This window comes from Macaca thibetana, chromosome 14 (assembly GCF_024542745.1).
Source record: "Macaca thibetana thibetana isolate TM-01 chromosome 14, ASM2454274v1, whole genome shotgun sequence".
Taxonomy (NCBI): Eukaryota; Metazoa; Chordata; class Mammalia; order Primates; family Cercopithecidae; genus Macaca; species Macaca thibetana.
The window spans coordinates 12,313,297-12,333,710 of NC_065591.1; the positions used below are offsets into that span (position 1 = coordinate 12,313,297).

Sequence of the window (20,414 nt, forward strand, 5' to 3'; positions counted from 1 at the left end):
CTCAACGTAGGTAACAAGGAAAATGAAGAGTGGGCACATATATACCCAGTGGGGCACCTCAGGGGATTCAAGGAGGAGTTGAATTCCTCAAGGCTCACGAAGGGCAGAGATCAGGAGAGGATTTAAGGGCCCACTGTAGCAGTATCAGTTTAGGGATATTCTTTCTAGATCATTGCCATTAATCAGAATCAAAACTGCCAGACTGGATGTCTCTTGGTTCAAAGTTCCAGATTCCCAGAAAAAAAAGAATCTTATTAGTCCAGATCAGGCCACGGTCAATCAGCTATGGCCAGGGCAGAAAGTGCTTTGTGATACAAACATGTCAGTCCACTTTTCCCTGTTGAGAGACACTCTCAGAGGAGGAGAATCATGACCTGAACAGCCAGTTCAAAGACTGTCAGCCAGGGACGGTGGCTCATGCCTGTAATCCCAGCACTTTGGGAGGCAGAGGCAGACGGATCACCTGAGGTCAGGAGTTCGAGACCAGTCTGGCCAACGTGGTGAAACCCATCTCTACCAAAGTAGAAAAATTAGCCTGGGCATGATGGCGGGTGCCTGTAATCCCAGCTACTCGGGAGGCTGAGGTGGAAGAATCACTTGAACCTGGGAGGCAGAGGTTGCAATGAGCCAAGATCAGGCCATTGTACTCTAGCCTGGGCAAGCGAGCAAGACTCCATCTAAAAACAAAACAAAACAAAACAAAAACTGTCTACTACAATCCACCCCTTAGCTGCCCCACGTACACAAACTCATATGTGTCCATGTGCACACACGTGTCCCCACACACACCAGCCTTTCTTCCCATTCCTCTAAACTTGTCCTCACCAGACAAGTTCCAACAGTTACCTTCACACTTGATATCATGAGGTTACTATTATTTCAGGATCTTCAAGGTGATTGGTCCCATCTGGTCATTTAACTGAATTAAAGGGTAACTTTTACCATCACCAAATGCTTTGAACTCTTGCTACTCAGAGTGAGCCATTGGCACCACCCAGAAGCTTGATGGGAATGCATAATCTCAGGCCCAAGAATCTCAGCTTGGCAACAAGATTCCCAGGTGATTTAAATGCACATGAAAGGCTGAGAAACACCACTATTATAAATGTCAGGTGACCGGGCGCGGTGGCTCACACCTGTAATCCCAGCACTTTGAGAGGCTGAGGCGGGCGGAGTTCAAGACCAGCCTCACCAACATGGTGAAACCCCGTCTCTACTAAAAATACAAAAATCCACTGGGCATGGTGATGGGCACCTGTAATCCCAGCTATTCGGGAGGCTGAGGCAGGAGAATTGCTTGAACTCGGGAGGCGGAGGTTGCAGTGAGCTGAGATCACGCCACTACATTCCAGAGACAGAGCAAGACTCCCTCTCAAAAAAATACATACATACATACATACATACATACATACATACATACATACATTCATACATATTAGGTGAAAGGAAAAGGAAAGATAAGAAAAACATTTTCAAATTGTGATTCGTATTTTCTTAAAGCGGGGAGTGGTTAATTATTTAATCTTCAACAACTCTAGTAACAAGCAAGGAAAGACAGGGAGAGACAGCAGTCTTTTTTTTTTTTTTTTTTTTGCAATTGGTCACAAACTCTTAGAAGGTACTTGCGAATTCCTCTAACGCCTTGTTTCTGTGTTCTGCAGGTCTCCTGCCTGCATCTTATTCATTCAGGATTCTTTGCCTGACAGACTGACCTAAGTCTTCTTCTTGAGGGCTGAGCTGTGGCCATAAGGCATCTCAGCAGGCTTCCAGCGACATTGACCACTGGGCACAATGATGTAGGAGGTCCTTCACAGGGGCATGGGTTCTACCCATGTTGTGCGTGTGTGTGGGTGTGTGTGTGTGGAAGATCCCCTAATGGCCAGTCCCAGTTTCCAGCGGAACCACAATGGTGCCTTCTGATGGATTTGTTCCTCCCTTCCATTCTAAAACCACCAGACACACAATCAAAACCCAGAGTTGCCTGCACAGGAAACAGGCAATTTGATGAGGATAAGAGGCACCCTCATCACTTCTATTTCTAGTTCCAAGACACTTTGGAAGAAACATCAGAAAGAGTGGCTGTTCCAGAGCACACTCTCCCCACAAGCCTGACCTGGTCCAGCTACCGGAGCTGCATCCTCTCCACGCCAAAGTTGTGCCTGGCCTTCTCTCTGAGCACCTTCAGGCCCAGTTCCTTCAGGCTCAGTTCTGACAGCATTTGGCCAGGTGTCTTTGGAGATAGTCACCAGCACTGTGAGCAGACAGGAGCTGGGGAGGAGGACAAGAGCGAGGGCACCAGAACAGACAAGTCATAGACTGGTCCCAGTCCAGCTGTCAGGCTGTGCTCCCTCCACTCTGTGCCAAGTTCCCCCTCTGGCCTCAGTTTCCCTCTGAGTCCCAGTGGGGATAATAACATGACTCTTCCTCCCAGGGGGCTGTGCATATTAACTAATTAATGAGTGTGACAGCGTCTGCATCCACAAAGGGGCTGATTAAATGCTGAGTGTTGTTATTAGGAGCTGTGGCGGTTGTGTGACAGGCAGTTGGCTGGAGACAGATCTGTCCCCTGCCTCCTCCCCATGGAGGACCTAGATGGAAGGGTCCTCCATCTGCCCCATGCTCCACAAGCTGAACATCTTGCAAGACAAAACCAGGATGATTTTTAGCACCCCAAAGACAGCATATAACTTTTGCGCATTTCCCCTGTGCTGGAATGTGAGTCACGGCCGAGCTTCATAGTGTAATCTATCTCCGACAGCTGGCACAGCTGTATCCTGCCCCGACTCAGCTCCCAGCAGCTGCAGGATGGGATGGCTTGGTCAGTAACTGCAGTAGGGTAGAGCTGCCTGCAGAAAGACGACTGCGGAATTCCTGAGCTGGGCACCACCCCCTGAATGGATTGCCCTGTGGAGGCAGGGATTGAGTGACCACTTTCCTCACTGCCTGAGATAGGGGGAGCCAATATGACACCTTGGCTAAGGAGTCAGGGGAATTCAAAGCATGCAGGGTTTTAAAGTATAAAGTATCTGCTCGTGGCCGAGGAAGATACAGTGACTATATTTTAGCTTGGATGCAGGGTATAGGATAACTGGATGAAACCACAGCTCTGGGGCACGATAGCTTTAGCCTAGCTTATTCCCAGATGTAGAAAGTCCTGAGAGACCTCCGAGTTAAACAGTGAATGTGACTTTGCAATACACAGCCCTGGACCCCCCTAGTTTGTGTGAGGTCTGTTGCCCACCCCTCCACTGCTGGGTCTTCCACCCTTGAATGTGATGGGTGCTGGTTCCCACCCTGAGTCCTAATGCATCTGACGGGGTGGGTAGGAAGGAACTGCTGCTACCAGGTAAATAAGTCTGCCTCTGACAACCATGGGGAACGTTGTTTACCCAAATAGCACACACTCAGCCTGTCTGGGGAGGCCAGAGAAAAGCTCTGGAGGCTGGGCTGCAGACTCCCACAGAGGGAGAAATTAGCCAGTTGCAAGGTCTAGGAAGTCCACGTGAAATGCACCTCGGGACACCTGGAGCCAGCTCTGGATTACCAGGGCTTCTCCTGGCAGGATTTCAGACCTTCTTGCTTCTGAAAACAGCAACTCTCCCTGCACTGCCAGAACTTTTCTCTCCCTGCCTTCCTTGTCCCTCCTGCTATGAGGTGGATGGGTCACAGGACCAAACAGGCTGGAAGTGGGAGCTGGACCACATGGCTTTGCTGGTAGCCCAGGGGTTAAAATGTTACCCACCACCAGGAGATGAGTTGTTCTCTCTTGCCAGAGAGGTGCCTACAAGCCCCTAGCTTTTACCTGGTAAACACAATTTGCAGTCAGAGTCTCAAAAATCCGTGTGGCGGTGGTTGTAATGGGGGTGGTGATGGAGCAGGTGCTGGAGGTGGTGACAGTGGTGACAGTCTGGTGGTCATGACAAGAGGGAGGAGAACAAGGACTGATGGCTTCCTAGAGGAAGTTCCAGGAGTTTTTTCACCTCTGCCTAATCCCCATTAGCTTGGGTTTCACCAGTACTTCCCCTGAAATGCCCAGAGGATTGGGAGATCCTTGCACCTCATTAAACCAGCCTGTTTGTGTCTGCTCGCTAATGGGTATTGTAGCAAATAGTTTTTCTCCTTGGGGCACTGGGGAGCTATGGGAGAGTAAACACAGATGTCTCAAGGGAAAACTGGGGTATTTACTGACTAGTGTGATTCATCTGCGCTTTCTGGGCACCAACAACCAGAGGAGAGAGTCTGTCCTCTTGAAGGTGTTCCATCCACCCATTCACCCACACACTCATTCTCCCCCCTACCTTTTCACCCATGTACCCATCTACACACCTGCACACCCCCCCACCCATCTGCCCACCCAACCATCCAGCCACCTATTCATCCACCCAGTCTGTTCATTCACCCATGCACCTACCCATCCACTCATTCATCCATCCATCCATCCATCCATCCATCCATCCATCCGCCTTTCCATCCATCCACTCATTCATCCATCCATCCATCCATCCATCCATTCGCCTATCCATCCATCCACTCGCCTATCCATCCATCCACTCACCTATCCATCCATCCATCCATCCATTTATCCATCCATCTATCCATCCATCCATCCATCCATCCATCCACCTCTCAACCCGTCCATCCATCTATTCAACTACTGTATCTCCTAGATCACGTGCTATTGATTCTTCCTCCGAAATATATTTGAAACCACCAACTTCTGTCCATTTCCCTCAGTACCTCCTAAGCCCAGGCACCTTTGTCTTCAGGACAGCAGCAGCTGCTCTCAACAGATAGAATGACCTTTTAGAAGTGAACACCAGATTATGCCATGTCACTGCTTGAAACCCTGTTGTGATCTCCCATTGTTTTTGAAATACAGACTTCAACTGGGCGCAATGACTCACACCTGTAATCCCAGCACTTTGGGAGGCCGAGGCGGGCAGATCACGATGTCAGGAGATCGAGACCATCCTGGCCAACATGGTGAAAGCCCGTATCAACTAAAAAAAGAAATATAGACTTCAATTTTTCTTAATTATAACTCACAGACGGTAAAGCATGCAGCATGACAAACCCATAAATATACATACCTGTGACCACACCCAGATGAAGATGCAGATCATTTCCAGTCCTTTGTGCCCTTCAGAGTCAATTTCCACTCCCAAGTAGTAACCACTATTTGGATTTCTGTGCTATGGATTGGCTTTGCTGTTCCTGAACTTCCTATAAATGGCATCATCTAGTATGCAGTCTTTAGTGTCTAGCTTCTATAGCTCAACATTATGTCTGTGAGGTTCATCCATGTTATTGTGTGTATCAGTAGTACATTCTTTTTTATTGCTGTGTAATATTTCATGAGATGAATATACCATGATTTGATAATCTATTCTGCTGTTGGTGGATTTTGGAGCTTTTTCCAGTTTGGGGTTCTTATGAATAAAGCTTTGCTATGGTTTGAATGTACGTGTCCCTCCAAAGTTTATACATTGGAACTTAACCCCCAAAGTGATGGTATTAAGAGATGAGGCCCTTGGGAGGTAATTGGGCTATGAGGGCAGGTGGCATTAGTACCTTTATGAAAGGGTACAAGGGAACTTCTGTCCCTTCTGCCATGTGAGGACACAAGAGACACCATCTTGAAAACAGCAAGCTAGCCTTCCCCAGACACCAGTCCTGCCAGCTTCTTGATCTTGAACTTCCCAGGCTCCAGCACCGTGAAAAATAAATTTCTGTTACTTGTGAATTACCCGGTCTAAGGTATTTAGTTATAGCAGCAGGAACAGACTAAGACAGCCTGCTATGGGCATTCTTATACAAGTCTTTTGGTAGATATTATACTTATTTCTCTTGCGTTAGCGTGGTAGGCAGAATAATGGTTCCCCAAAAATGTCTGTGTCTTAATTGCCAAAAGCTATGAATGTGTTAGGTTACATGACATAGGGAATTTTAATTAATTAATTAATTAATTTTTTAGACAGAGTCCCACTCTATCGCCCAGGCTGGAGTGCAGTGGTACAATCTCAGCTCACTGCAACTTCTGTCTCCCGGCTTCAAGAAATTCTCATTCCTCAGCCTCCCAAGTAGCTGGGATAAAAGGTGCGTGCCACTACACCCGGCTAATTTTGGGGGTGTTTGTTTGTTTTGTTGTTTTTGTTTTTGAGATGGAGTCTCGCTCTGTTTCCCAGGCTGGAGTGCCGTGGCACAACCTCGGCTCACTGCAACCTCCACCTTCCAGGTTCAAGTGATTCTCCCTGACTCAGCCTCCCAAGTAGCTGGGATTACAGGCGCCCACCACCACGCCTGGCTAATTTTAGTATTTTTAGCAGAGAAAGGGTTTTACCATGTTGCCCAGGCTGGTCTCAAACTGCTGACCTCTGGTAATCTGCCTGCCTCAGTCTCCCAAAGTGCCCAGATTGAAGGCGTGAGCCGCCACGCCTGTCTGGCATAGGAAAATTAAGGTTGCAGATGGAATTAAAGCTGCTAATAGGCTGACCTCGAGATGATGATATTATCCTGGATTATCTGGATGGGCCCCATGTAATCACAGGATCCCTATAAGTGGAAGAGCGCAGCAGAGTGAGAGGACCAGAGAGATGGCAGCGTGAGAAAGACCCAGCCGGCCATTGCTGGCTTTGAGGATAAGCCAGGGAGCAGAGGCAGCAGCCTCAGGGAGCTGGCGGAGGCAAGGCAATGGGTCCTCCCCCTACAGCCTCCAGAAGGAGCAACCCTGCTGCTACCATGATGACAGCCCAGTGACACCCAGTTTCTGACTTCTGACCTTTGAAACCATAGGATAGTAGATTTGTTTTAAGCCACCAAGTTTGCAGCAGTTTGTTATAATGGCAATAGGAAACTGAAACAGGAAGAAGCCTAGGAGTAGGATTGCTGGGTCCTGGGATGGGCTAAAGACTCTTTTTTTTTTTTTTTTTTTTTTTTTTTGAGATGGAGTCTCACTTTGTTACTCAGGCTGGAGTACAATGGCATGATCTTGGCTCACTGCAACCCCCGCCTCCCAGGTTCAAGCGATTCTCTTGCCTCAGCTTCCCGAGTAGCTGGGACTACAGGCATGTGCCACCACGCCTGGCTAGTTTTTGTATTTTTGGTAAAGATGGGGTTTCACCATGTTGGCCAGGATTGTCTCGATCTCCTGACCTCACGATCCTCCCACCTCGGCCTCCCAAAGTGCTGGGATTACAGATGAAAGCCACAGCACCTGGCCAAGACTCTAATTCTTTGCATGATCTCCACCACCCAGCACAGCCAGCCCTGCCAACATGTCCACCCCGTCTCCTGCCACTCTCTGCCCCACCCCCATACTCCCACCTGATGCCAGCCTTCTTACCCTTCCTCAAAGGTCTCCTTTGCATGTGAGCGCCATCTGCTGAAGTGCCTTTCCCCTTCCTGCCCTTCAGTTATCAATTCAAAGGATATTTCCTCAAGGGAGCAAGGCCAGATTCTTTGTTTTGTACTCTCTCGGTGCTCTGTTCTTTTCCTTCATGCCAAGGTTTGCCATGCCGTCTTCACTTCAGTGATTATTTAACTTTGTCCCCTCACACTCCACCCTCAGACTAGAAGCTTCATGTGGGCAGGGAGTGAGCCACCATGGTATCCTCAGCACTTAGTAGCCTGTGTGCCTGGCACATAGTAGGCCCACCACAGCTACTTGCTTGATGTGAAGTGAACTCTTTCTGTTTGGTAGGGAGGGGAAGTTGTCAACTGGATGCACGAGGATGTCAGAGAGCGTAAGAATAGGAGGGAGGAGAAGGAAGGAAGGAGAGAGGAGAAAGATAGAGAAATTTATACCCTCAGCGTTAGTCTCAGGTCAACATCCCATGACAAGAAGATTCTTGAAAACCATTCAAGAATCTTGAGTGGGTGGGTGGGTGGATGGATGGATGGATGGGCAGATGGGATCAAACCACAGAAGGAAAATGCTGATTTCTTAGTGAGAAAGGCTCTATATTCCTTTATAGACAACTCGATGCCTTTCCAGGGATCTTGTGATCCATTCTGACTGCACTTTGGAACAGCTGGCCCTGTCCCTGAGGCAGGAGGGACATGGTAAGTAGGTGAGGTGACCAAGACTCAGAGAGGGGCAGTGAGTTGCCCAAGGTCACAAACATGTTAGAATCAGAGCGCTGGGACCCACAACTGGGACTCCTGACTCCCAGCTCAGGGATGGGGTGAGATAGGATTGCCAGATTCGGCAAATCAAAAAACAGGACACACAATTAAATTTGAATTTCAGATAAACAACAAGTAATTGTTTAATGTAAGTCTACCCCCAAAGATGGGAAGGGACATCCTTATACTAAAAAGTTACCTGTCCATCTGATATTCAAATTTCCCTGGGCATTCTGTATTTTATCTGGGGTCGGGGTAGGGCTTCAGGGTGGTGGTGGGGATAATCCTTGCTTCACCACCAAGCAGTCCTTTCTAGGGACCCTGCTCATGCTACCCACAACACAGCGTGTTTGTTCCCTGGACAGAGATGGCCACCCTCTGACCCATTTGGCCTCCTTCCTTTTTGGCCTCTGAGGGTACTCCAGCCTTCAGGCAGGCCACTGTTCCCAACTTAACACATTAGAATCCCCTGCCCCGGCTGCACCCCAGGCCAATTACCTCGGAAACTCTGGGGGTTAGACAACAGGAGTTTCAAAACTCCTGACTCCAGCACACAGCTGGGGTTGAAAACCACTGTGCTGGAAGTGTCACCAGAAAGGGGTCCCAATCCAGACCCCAAGAGAGGGTTCCTGGATCTCGTGCAAGGAAGAATTCCGAACAAGTCCACAGTGCAAAGTGAAATCAAGTTTATTAAGAAAGTAAAGGCCAGGCGTGGTGGCTCACGCCTGTAATCCCAGCACTTTGGGAGGCTGGGGCGGGCGGATCACCTGAGGTCAGGAGTTCAAGACCAGCCTGGCCAACTTGGTGAAACCCCGTCTCTACCAAAAATCAAAAAATCAGCCAGGTATGATGGTGGGCACCTGTCATCTCAGCTACTCGGGAGGTTGAGGTAGGAGAATTGCTTGAACCCGGGAGGTGGAGGTTGAAGTGGAGCCGAGATCGTGCCACTGCACTCCAGCCTGGGCTACAGAGTGAGACTCCATCTCAAGAAAGAAAGAAAGAGAGAGAGAGGAGAGAGAGAGAGAGAGAAAGAAGGAAAGAAAGAAAGAGAGAAAAGTGGTGAAAGAACAGCTACTCCATTGACAGAGTAGGGAGTTCCCAAAAGTAAGAAGAGGAACGTGTCCACCCTAGGTACAATACTCATTTATATACAGGATTAAAAAAAGATTATGGAGAGATGTGCTCTGCTACAAGGGTTTGTGATAAAGGATTAATTTTCTTAATTACTGTATTTTGCAAGAATCAATATTCTTATCTTCAAAGCAAAATTAGGAATGCTTCTGTTCTCAAGGCATCAGGATATCAAGACACTCCTAAGTCTGGGTCTGTTTAGTAAATGTTATCAATCTGTTTCATTAACGGTAAACATCTAGAGGTTCGGAATAGCTAACTTTCTGGGAATGCAGCCCAGCAAGTCCCAGCTTCATTTTCCTAGCCCTCACTCAAGATGGAGTCGCTCTGGTTCGAATGCCTCTGACAGAAGGACTTGCTTCTCCGCTGTTAATGTGGAATGGGCTCTGCCTTCGCCTGTTGGAGGAGCCTCAGGAAGCTCCACAGTCCGTCCCAGCTCTCCCATTTGCAAACCTCGCTGGGATGGACCCTTCTGCCTTTGACCTTCTCACCCCTTTCTGGTTGATTTGAGGAGTTTCCAGTTCCGAGGATGACAGTTTATGTCTACCTTCAGACTCATGGCGAAAGCAGGGGTGGGAGCCCCCAACTCAGGATCTGAGCCCCTGATATACTGACACTTTGGGAGGCCAAGGCAGGCAAATCACTTGAGGTCAGGAGTTTGAGACTAGCCTGGCCAACATGGTGAAACCCCGTCTCCACTAAAAATACAAAAACTAGCTGGGCGTGACAGTAGGTGCCTGTAATCCCAGCTACTAGGGAGGCTGAGGCAGGAGAACCGCTTTAGCCAGAGAGGCAGAGGCTGTAGTGAGCTGAGATCGCGCCACTGCACTCCAGCCTGGACAAGAGAGCGAGACTCCGTCTCAAAAGAAAAAAAAAAAGATAAAAAAGATATGCTCACCACCCCAACACACAAACATTCTCTCTTCCCAAAGCTTCCCTTTCTGGAAAGGATCAGGGTGACACTGGCTGTTGGCAAGGAGGCAGGCAGAAAGGGGAGGAGAGCTGTATTCTATGGGAGACACAGAAGTCCCTCTAGCCAGAAGCCTCCTCTACCCAAAAGACTCCTGGGTGAAGAGACCCTGCCGTATATGCAGGGAGCAAGGACTTCTATTTTGATAGGCCTTGCAGAGGGGGCTGAGAATGGACTTTGCCCTCTCTCTCCTGCCTCTTATCTCTGAGAAAGGGCTGCTGTTGCCTCTGAGCTCAGGGAGCCTGCTGCACCCCCAAAGCCAGCCATGAGTCTGGGAGGTCCGTAACTGGGATTTAGAGCGGGCTCTAAAGTGTGAATCCCTCATTTTCTGGTTGTGGGACTCAATGAGGCTCAGTTTCCTAATCAGGGAAATGGGTTCAAAAATGTCCTCCTGCCGGGCGCGGTGGCTCAAGCCTGTAATCCCAGCACTTTGCGAGGCCGAGGCGGGCGGATCACGAGGTCAGGAGATCGAGACCATCCTGACTAACACGGTGAAACCCCGTCTCTACTAAAAAATACAAAAAAACTAGCCGGGCGAGGTGGCAGGCGCCTGTAGTCCCAGCTACTCGAGAGGCTGAGGCAGGAGAATGGCGTAAACCTGGGAGGCAGAGCTTCCAGTGAGCTGAGATCCGGCCACTGCACTCCAGCCTGGGCGACAGAGCGAGACTCCGTCTCAAAAAAAAAAAAAAAAAAAAAATGTCCTCCTTGGGTGCTGGTAAGGATTCTAGGTGTGGTGCTTGGTGCATGGTAGGTGCTCAGTCGAGGTGCTTTCCCTGAGCTTTTGTGCTGGGGTACTGGCGACATTCAAGGCTGAGCTTGAGCAGTTAGCAGAAACTCAATGGTGATCCCTTGATTGGGCAAACTGAAGTCATCCCATCCTCTCCTGAGGTGTCAGCCAGAAGGTGGCCTTTTTGGTAAATTCATGAATGATGGTGACTTCCTAATGGGCCCCCAAAGGGGCCAAAGCCCCTTTCAGAGACTTTTCTGCCTTGGGAAGTTGATGTCAAGAAGGAACTGCAAGCCCTTGGACTCCAGAGCACTGAAGGCAGGTTTGTGATGGGGTCTCAAAGAACGGGACGGGCTGGAGGAGGACGGGGAAATCCAGGAAATCTCAGGCAGCCTCGGCTCTCAGAACCTTTTTCTTAGTAGCTTTAAAAAAGAAATTGAGGCAGGCACAATAGCTCACGCCTATAATCCCAGCCCTTTGGGAGGCCAAGGTGGGTGGATCACCTGAGGTCAGGAGCTCGAGACCAGCCTGGCCAACATGGTGAAACCTTGTCTCTACTAAAAATACAAAAAATTAGCCGGGCATGGTGGCGGGTGCCTGTAATACCAGCTGCTGGTGAGGCTAAGGCAGGAGAATCACTTGAACCCGGGAGGCAGAGGTTGCAGTGAGCCGAGATCACACCATTGCACTCCTGCCTGGGCGACAAGAGCAAGACTCCGTCTTAAAAAAAAAAAAAAGAAAGAAAGAAAGAAACTGAGGCCGGTGCAGTGGCTCACACCTGTAATTCCAGCATTTTGGGAGGCCAGCGTGGGTGGATCACCTGAGGTCAGGAGGTCAAGACCAGGCTGGAGTCTCTACTAAAAATACAAAAAACTAGCTGGGCGTGGTGGTGCACTCCAGCTACTCGGGAGGCTGAGGCAGGAGAATCGCTTGAACCCAGGAGGTGGAGGTTGCAGTGAGCCGAGATCGCACCACTGCACTCCAGCCTGAGTGACAGAGCAAGATCCCATCTCAAAAACACATTGTTGTGCTATCATTACCACCACACAACTCCAGAACTTTCCGACTTCACAAACTGAAACTCTGTTACCATTAAACACTAACTCCCATTCCTCTTCCCCCTCAGCCTCAGCCACTAGCATTCTGCTTTCTGTGTCCATGAATTTGACTATTTTAGATACTTCACAGAAGTGGAATCAATTATATATATATGTTTTTGTTTGTTTGTTTTGAGACAGCGTTTCTCTCTGTCACCCAGGCTGGAGTGCAGTGGTGCAGTCTTGGCTCACTGCAACTTCCGTCTCGTGGGTTCAAGTGATTCTCCTGCCTCAGCCTTCCGAGTAACTGGGATTACAGGTGCCTGCCACCATGCCCAGCTAATTTTTGTATTTTCAGTAGAGATGGGGTTTCATCATGTTGGCCAGGCCGGTCTCGAACTCCCAACCTCAGATGATCCACCCGCCTCTGCCTCTCAAAGTGCTGGAATTACAGGCATGAGCCACTGTGCCCAGCCTGGAATCATATAATATTTATCCTTTGTGACTGGTTTGTTTATTTCACTTAGCATAATGTCTTCAAGATTCATCTATGTAATAGCATGTATCAGAATTTCATTCCTTTTTAAGTCTGAATAACATTCCATTGTATGTATCATATTTTCTTTTTTCTTTTTTTTTGAGATGGAGTCTTGCTGTGTTGCCCAGGCTGGAGTGCAATGGCGCAATCTCGGCTTACTGTAAACTCTGCCTTTCAGGTTCAAGTGATTCTCCCGCCTCAGCCTCCCTGAGTAGCTGGGATTACAGGCACCCACTATCATGCCCGGCTAAGTTTTGTATTTTTGTAGAGATGGGGTTTCGCCATGTTGGCCAGGCTGGTCTTGAGCTCCTGACCTCAGGTGATCTGCCCGCCTCGGCCTCCCAAAATGCTGGGATTACAGGCGTGAGCCCCTGCGCCCAGACGTATGTATCATATTTTCATCCATGTCTGAAAGCCAAATTTCATTCACTGATGGACGTTTGGGTTATTTCCACACTTTGGCTATTGTGAATAATGCTGCTATAAACATACGTGTTCTTTTTCTTTTTTTTTTTTTGAGATGGAGTTTTGCTCTTGTTGCCCAGGCTGGAATGCAATGGCATGACCTCACTCACTGTAACCTCCACCTCCCAGGTGCAAGAGATTCTCCTGCCTCAGCCTCCCGAGTACCTGGGATTACAGGCACCTGCCACTACACGAGGCTAATGTTTTGTATTTTTAGGAGAGACAGGGGTTTCACCACGTTGGCCAGGCTGGTCTCAAACTTCTGACCGCAGGTGATCCATCCACCTCAGCCTCCCAAAGTGCTGGGATTTCAGGAGTGAGCCACCGTGCCCAACTGGTTATTTCTTGATGACATGCTAAACAAGGGGTGGATTATTCATGCCTCCCCTTTTTAGACCATATAGAGTAACTTCCTGACATTGCCATGGCATTTGTAACTGTCATGGCACTGGTGGGAGTGTACCAGTGAGGGTCACCAGAGGTCAGCCTCATTGCCATCTTGATTTTAGTGGGTTTTACCCTGCTTCTTTATTGCAGACCATGTTATCAGCAAGCTCTTTATGACCTGTATCTTGTGCTGACCTATCTCATCCTATGACTTCAAATGATGCCTAACCATCTGGAAATAGAGCCAGTAGATCTCAGCCTCATTTTACCCAACCCCTATTCAAGATGGAGTTGCTCTGGTTCAAATGCCTCTGACACTTCATCCATCCCTTGCAAGGGCCCCACTGGGCACAGGTGATTGCCCTAGACTGACCTCCAATCTGTCTAGCACCTCCATTTGGGCTGGACAGGAGGTCAGCTAGCCCCTTGGTGGAGGCTGGCCTAAGCTCTGCCCCGTGGAGTTACTCCATAATGAGTGGCACTAGGACGGCCCAATCAAAGCCTTTTCTCAGCGCATATACCAGCAGGGAGTAGGTGACATTGATCAGGACTGTGGTAGTGACCCTGAGCCACCCCAGGGGGTTGATCTGGAGCCTGGGGGATTGTGGCGCTGGTGCATCAATCACTCCTTTCTTGCCTTTTCCCAGTTCCCACCTATGACTTTTACTCAGCATTGGCCGTGAGTGCCCCAAGCACTGTCTCTGGAAAGCATTTGGCTTCTACAGATGTAACGTTTTTCAAATGAATGTGGATGCCACTGTGATTAATAACATTCGAATTCGCTGAAAGCATTTCTGAATTCAAAGTAGTCTTTTGTGCTGTATTTTCTCAGCCAATGAATATATTAAAATACAGCTATTAACAAATGGGATGGAAATAGGTGAAGCTGTTGAAATTTAAGAGTTCAGAAACAAACAGAGTTCAGATGGGCCCTGGATGTAAACCAATATGGCCATTTTGGGGTTTCCACTGGGACAGGATGCTTCTGATCTTCCACCTCCCTGGACCTGGAGTCACCCTTCCTTGTAAGATCCAGTGAAAATGGCTGAGTCCCTGTCCTTCATACAAGGGAAGGCTAGCATCCTTCTCAATGTTTCTGAGAATCTCCACTGGACACCTATGATCTCCTGCTACCTCTCAGCCCAGATTTCTTCAAACCCACCCCAGCTCCCTGCATACTGCTGTGATTTCCCTTCGCAATGCTTCATTAGAGCACAGGCCTAGGCCCTTGCTAGTGGGGTGATCAAACTGGGGCCACAGGAGCCAGATTGCCTGGGTTCAAAGTCTTGCTCTGCAAATGATGAGCTGATTGGCCTTGGGCAATGGTCTCCATCTCTCTGGGCTTTGGTTTTCTCATTATAAACTGGGGGTAAGTGTGGCCCCTAACTCTTAGGCCTTGCTACAGGTCACATGAGTTAGTGTGAATAAAGCATCAGCAGTTAGTTAGAGAATATGAGCCATCATTTTCATTGATCCTCCTCCAAGCACTATAGTGTGTAACTGACTTTTTGTTTTGAGATGGAATCTGGCTCTGTCACCCAGACTGGAGTGCAGTGGTGCAATCTCAGCTCACTGCAGCCTCCGCCTCCCAGGTTCAAGTGATTCTCCTGTCTCAGCCTTCCGAGTGCTGGGACTACAGGTGTGCACCACCATGCCCCGCTAATTTTTGTATTTTTAGTAAAGACAGGGTTTCACCATATTGGTCAGGCTGGTCTCGAACTCCTGACCTCAGGTGATCCACCAGCATCAGCCTCTCAAAGTGCTAGGATTACAGGCATAAGCCACTACACCCAGCCTGTGTAACTGACTTTGATGGACGGTTTGGGAAGAGCAGAGGGGGATTACAGATTTACAGGTTAGCACCTCTTGTCCGTCCCCAACCCAGGAAGCATCTCAGCAGCCTGCCATCTCCTCTGGCCTTGGCCTGTTGCCATTTCTTGCGGGCTGCTCACTTCCCACCTCTCTGGACCCTTCTCCCAACTGTCCTCTAAGTTCCACAGCCTCCCGCCCGCCTCTCAGCCACCAGAAGAAGATGCAAAATTGGTTTTACAGGGCATCTGCATTCTGGTCTCAGCTGCTGTCATTACAGAAAAGGCTCTAAGACAATGACACCCAGTGAGGCCAAGACGGTCCCCTCAGAGAAGTCTGGGAAATCTGCAAGGGCATTTTTCTTTGTCAAAATGGGAGACAGAGACCTGTTTATATAGAAACACAAAATAAATAATTTTTGCATGCTTTCAACATACACAGAATTTTCTAGGAACATGACTATTGTGTACACAAAGAGAAGATTGTCCTTTGTTTTGTTTGGAATTTGGCCAAGACTCGTTGCCCATTTCATGTCACTGGCAACAACACCGCTTGTGGGGTCTGAATCACCATCACAACTACCTGTGTCCATCTGCCTTGTGGCCACCATGGTCCCTGTGGCCCCACCTCTAGGAGCAAGTGTGGGGCCACCTCATCTCCTGCTGTAGTCAGCCTGCAGATTTTCTTTTTCTTTTCTTTATTTATTTACTTATTTTTGAGACAGCGTCTCACTTTGTTGCCCAGGCTGGAATGCAGTGGCACGATCTTGGCTCACTGCAACCTCCACTTCCCAGGTTCCAGCGATTCTCCTGCCTCAGCCTCCCAGGTAGCTGGAATTACAGGCGCCCACCACCACGCCTGGCTAATTTTTGTAGTTTTAGTAGAGACGGGATTTCACCATGTTGGCCAGGCTGCTCTCGAACTCCTAACCTCAGGTGATCCACCCACCTCAGCCTTCCAAAGTGCTAGGATTATAGGAATGAGCCACCACGCCCAGCCTGCCTGCAGATTTTCATCCTGAAATTGATATTATTTTATTAGAAATTACCCTCCTTTTATTTCTCCTTCATATTATAGTTAGGATATCGTTGTTTTTAAAGCATGTGTGAGGGTAGGTTAGTTTATTTATGAATTTCATTTCAGCTTGGTGAAGGGAACATTACAAAATATTTGTAATTGGGGGGCAGGGGTTGGGTCTGACTTCTCTACCTTTGCATAATTCAAGAAATCCATTTCTGAACTCTCAGCAACCGGGAGTGATTTGCTTCTGAGATGAAGTGCCCGGAGGTGCAGGCCGTTGCTGCCCTCTAGTCTTTGCAATCGCTTTTTCCTCTTCCCTGTGAGTGTTCTGGGTTCATGACCCCATTTCTAATCTCTTGCTCCCAGGCCTCTCCCCTGGACCTGTCCTCCACCGAGTGGCCCCAGGAGACACTCCCAGCATATCAACACTTCTCAGCTTGAAACACTCATGTGGTCCACATCCCCCATGATTTACATTTGTCCCTTGAGCTATGTGCAGGACAAAGCCTCAGCTCAGCTCACTCCTCCTCTCTCATTTTGTATCCAGCCTCTGCTCCTTTGCCCATGCTGTTCCCTCTGTCTGGAATGCTGCATCACCACCCCACACCCCTGCACCCTCACCACCCTGCATCCCCTGCACACTCACCACCCCGCACCTCTGCACCCTCACCACCCCTCATCCCCTGCACCCTCACCACCCCGCACCCCCCTGCATTCTCACCATCCCTCACCCCCTGCACCCTCACCTCCCTGCACCCCCTGCACTCTTACCACCCCACACCCCCTGCACCCTCACCTCCCCGCACCCCTGCATCCTCACCACCACACACCCCCCTGTACCCTCACCTCTCTGCACCCCCTGCACCCTGACCACCCTGCTTCCCCTGCACCCTCACCACCCTGCACCCCTGCACCCTCACCACCCCTCACCCCCTGCACCCTCACCACCCCACAACCCCCTGCATTCTCACTGTCCCTCACCCCTGCCTCCTCACCACCATGCACCCCCCTGTACCCTCACCTCCCGGCACCCCTGCACCCTCACCACCCCCCCGCACCCCCTGCACCCTCACCTCCCTGCACTCCCTGCACCCTCACCACCCCACAACCCCCTGCATTCTCACCGTCCCTCACCCCTGCCTCCTCACCACCATGCACCCCCCTGTACCCTCACCTCCCGGCACCCCTGCACCCTCACCACCCCGTACCCCCTGCACCTTCACCTCCATTTTTGACTGTCCCCAAGGACTTCTAATTCTTCTCTTCATTAGAAACTCAGTCCTGAAGTTCCTGGTGTCTTGAAGATGTCTCTAGAAAATCAGCTTCTAGGCCAGGCAAGGTGGCTCACACCTGTAATCCCAGCACTTTGGGAGGCCGAGGCGGGCGGACCACCTGAAGTCAGGAGTTCAAGACCAGCCTGGCCAACATGGTGAAACCCTGTCTCTACAAAAATACAAAAATTAGCCAGGTGTGGTAGTGTGCGCCTGTAATCCCAGCTACTCAGGAGTCTGAGATGGAAGAATCGCTTGAACCTGGGAGGCAGAGGTTGCAGTGAGCTGACCGAGATCATGCCATTGCACTCCAGCCTGAGCAACAGAGTAAGACTCTGTCTCAAAAAAAAAAAAAAAAAAAGAAAAAGAAAGAAAGAAAGAAAAGAAAAGAAAAAATCAGCTTCCACCTGGGCGTGAAGTTGGGCAGAGGAGAAGGGGCCACTGGGGCAGGGAAGAGATAGATGTTGGATTTTAGAGGATCCAGTAAAGGACGCTCCTCTTCGCCACCTAAGTTTGAAAGCGACTGAGAGAGACACACAACAGTTAGACAGAGAGAGATCAAAATATTTTCCTGTGACTTAAGAGCAATGGCCAAGTTGGCTTCCTGTTATCCTACCCTTGAACTTGACATTCACCCACTGAAAATGCCTAGTCCCTGGCTCAGTGGGGATACCAGAGGCTAACTGCCAGGCAGCAACAGACCAATAAAGGCTTTCAAAAGAGATGGCGCGCTGGGCTGGGCTTGCCCAGGAGCTCCTCCCAGGCTTGGCCATCAGGTAAGTCACTTCTCCACAGGGGAGAAGGAGGGAGTGAGCACATGGCGTTGCTGTAATTCAATGGACACTTCCCCATGGACACCATGATGTCGGGGAGGGAGAGGAGGAAGGAAAGGCGGTGCTCAGAGGGGAGGAAAGCTGTGACCCAAGATGCCATTGCCTGGTTAATGTTTTTGGCAAGTCCTGGATGGGGCAGGAGCTGGAAGAGGAAGCTGAGGCCACAGGAAACCATCAGAGCCCGGGACTATGCCAAGAACTTATCTACTTTAAAACAACCTTTGACTGGATGCGATAGCTCACACCTGTAACCCCAACACTTTGGGAGGCCAAGGCAGGCAGATCGCTTAATGTCAGGAGTTCGAGACCAGCCTGACCAACATAGTGAAACTCTGTCTCTACTAAAAATGCAAAACCTAGCTGGGCATGGTGGCACGCACCTGTTGTCCCAGCTACTCGGGAGGCTAAGGCAGGAGAATGGCTTGAACCCAGGAGGTGGAGGTTGCAGTGAGCCAAGATTTCGCCACTGAACTCCAGCTTGGGTGACAGAGCAAGACTGCATCTCAAAAACAGTACAATAAAATAAAATCTTTTATTATCAGCAAAGCTGTGTAGGGGTGGAAAGGTGTGCTAACTTGCCTCATTCATCATAAAGGTCATGGCTGCCACTCCTATAACAAAAGACTGGTTAACAAGAGGAAAGCATAACCATTTTTTTTTTTTTTTTTTTTTTTTTTTTGAGACAAAGTCTCGCTCTGTCACGCCGGCTGGAGTGCAGTGGCACGATCTCCTCTCACTGCAAGCTCCGCCTCCCAGGTTCGTGTTATTCTCCTACCTCAGCCTTGTGAGTAGCTGGGACTACAGGTGCCCGCCACCACGCCCGGCTAATTTTTTGTATTTTTAGTAGAGATGGGGTTTCACTATGTTAGCCAGGATGGTCTGGATCTCCTGACTTCGTGATCCACCAGCCTCGGCCTCCCAAAGTGCTAGGATTACAGGCGTGAGCCACCGCGCCCGGCCGCAACAAATTTATTTAATCAAAGTTTTACAAGGCACAGGAACCTCAGAATGAAGACCCAAAGATCCAGGGAAACCTGTCTATTTTTATGCTTCGATTCTATGCGAAGCAGACAGCCGTGTAGAAAGGTGATTGGACAAAAGAGCGTGATTCATGGGAATAGACTGAGTGGGGACACCCAGCAAAGCCCGTCTATTGAGATACCTCTTGGCCTCTCTGTGCAGGGGAGAAGGGAGAGAGTGACCCTTTCTAGGTTCTATGACTTGCTTTAGGGAAGAGGGGTTCTAGTTTCTTTTTTTTTTTTTGGCGCGGAGTCTTGCTCTGTGCCCCAGGCTGGAGTGCAGTGGCGCGATCTCGGCTCACTGCAAGCTCTGCTCCCCCGGGTTCACGCCATTCTCCTGCCTCAGCCTCCCGAGTAGCTGGGACTACAGGCGCCCGCCACCTCGCCCGGCTAATTTTCTTGTATTTTTAGTAGAGACGGGGTTTCACCGTGTTAGCCAGGATGGTCTCGATCTCCTGACCTCATGATCCGCCCGTCTCGGCCTCCCAAAGTGCTGGGATTACAGGCTTGAGCCACCGCGCCCGGCCTGGGTTCTAGTTTCTATGACTGGGGGAAAAGAATTCTGGTGTCTATGGCTTCCTCTGGGGGCGAAACAGGGGCAGGAGACAGGAGGGTGGGAGAATGTCAGAGAGAGACTTGGCTTTTGAGATCTTCCAATTTCCTTTAGTCCAAAGTACTCAGGCTGCCATAGCACCATACTTTGCAGTATCGTTCTCTGAGCCCCAACAGCTGTGCATGTACATTGTACAAAGTCGGAACTTGCCAATGAGCAAAACCAAGAAAACAAAACCACTCTATTCCTACCACCCAGGGAGTATCCTCATTTTCTGTCCTCCCATATCTCTTAAAGTTTTTTTTTTTTTTAAAGACGGAATCTTCTCTGTCATCCAGCCTGGAGTACAATGGCGCGATTCTGGCTCACTGAAACCTCCACCTCCCAGGCTCAAGCAATTCTCCTGCCTCAGCCTCCCAAGTAGCTGGGATTACAAGCACATGCCACCACGCCCAGCTAACTTTTGTATTTTCTTAAACTGATAAGAACAGATACTACACTTGATCTTAGCCAAAAGGCCGAGAAGCTGT

The 20,414-nt window shown here is 49.5% G+C and overlaps 1 pseudogene; it reads right to left on the minus strand.

The window, feature by feature from the left end:
* Positions 1-20,276: 20,276 nt before the first annotated feature.
* On the minus strand, positions 20,277-20,414 carry LOC126936760 (uncharacterized; annotated as a pseudogene).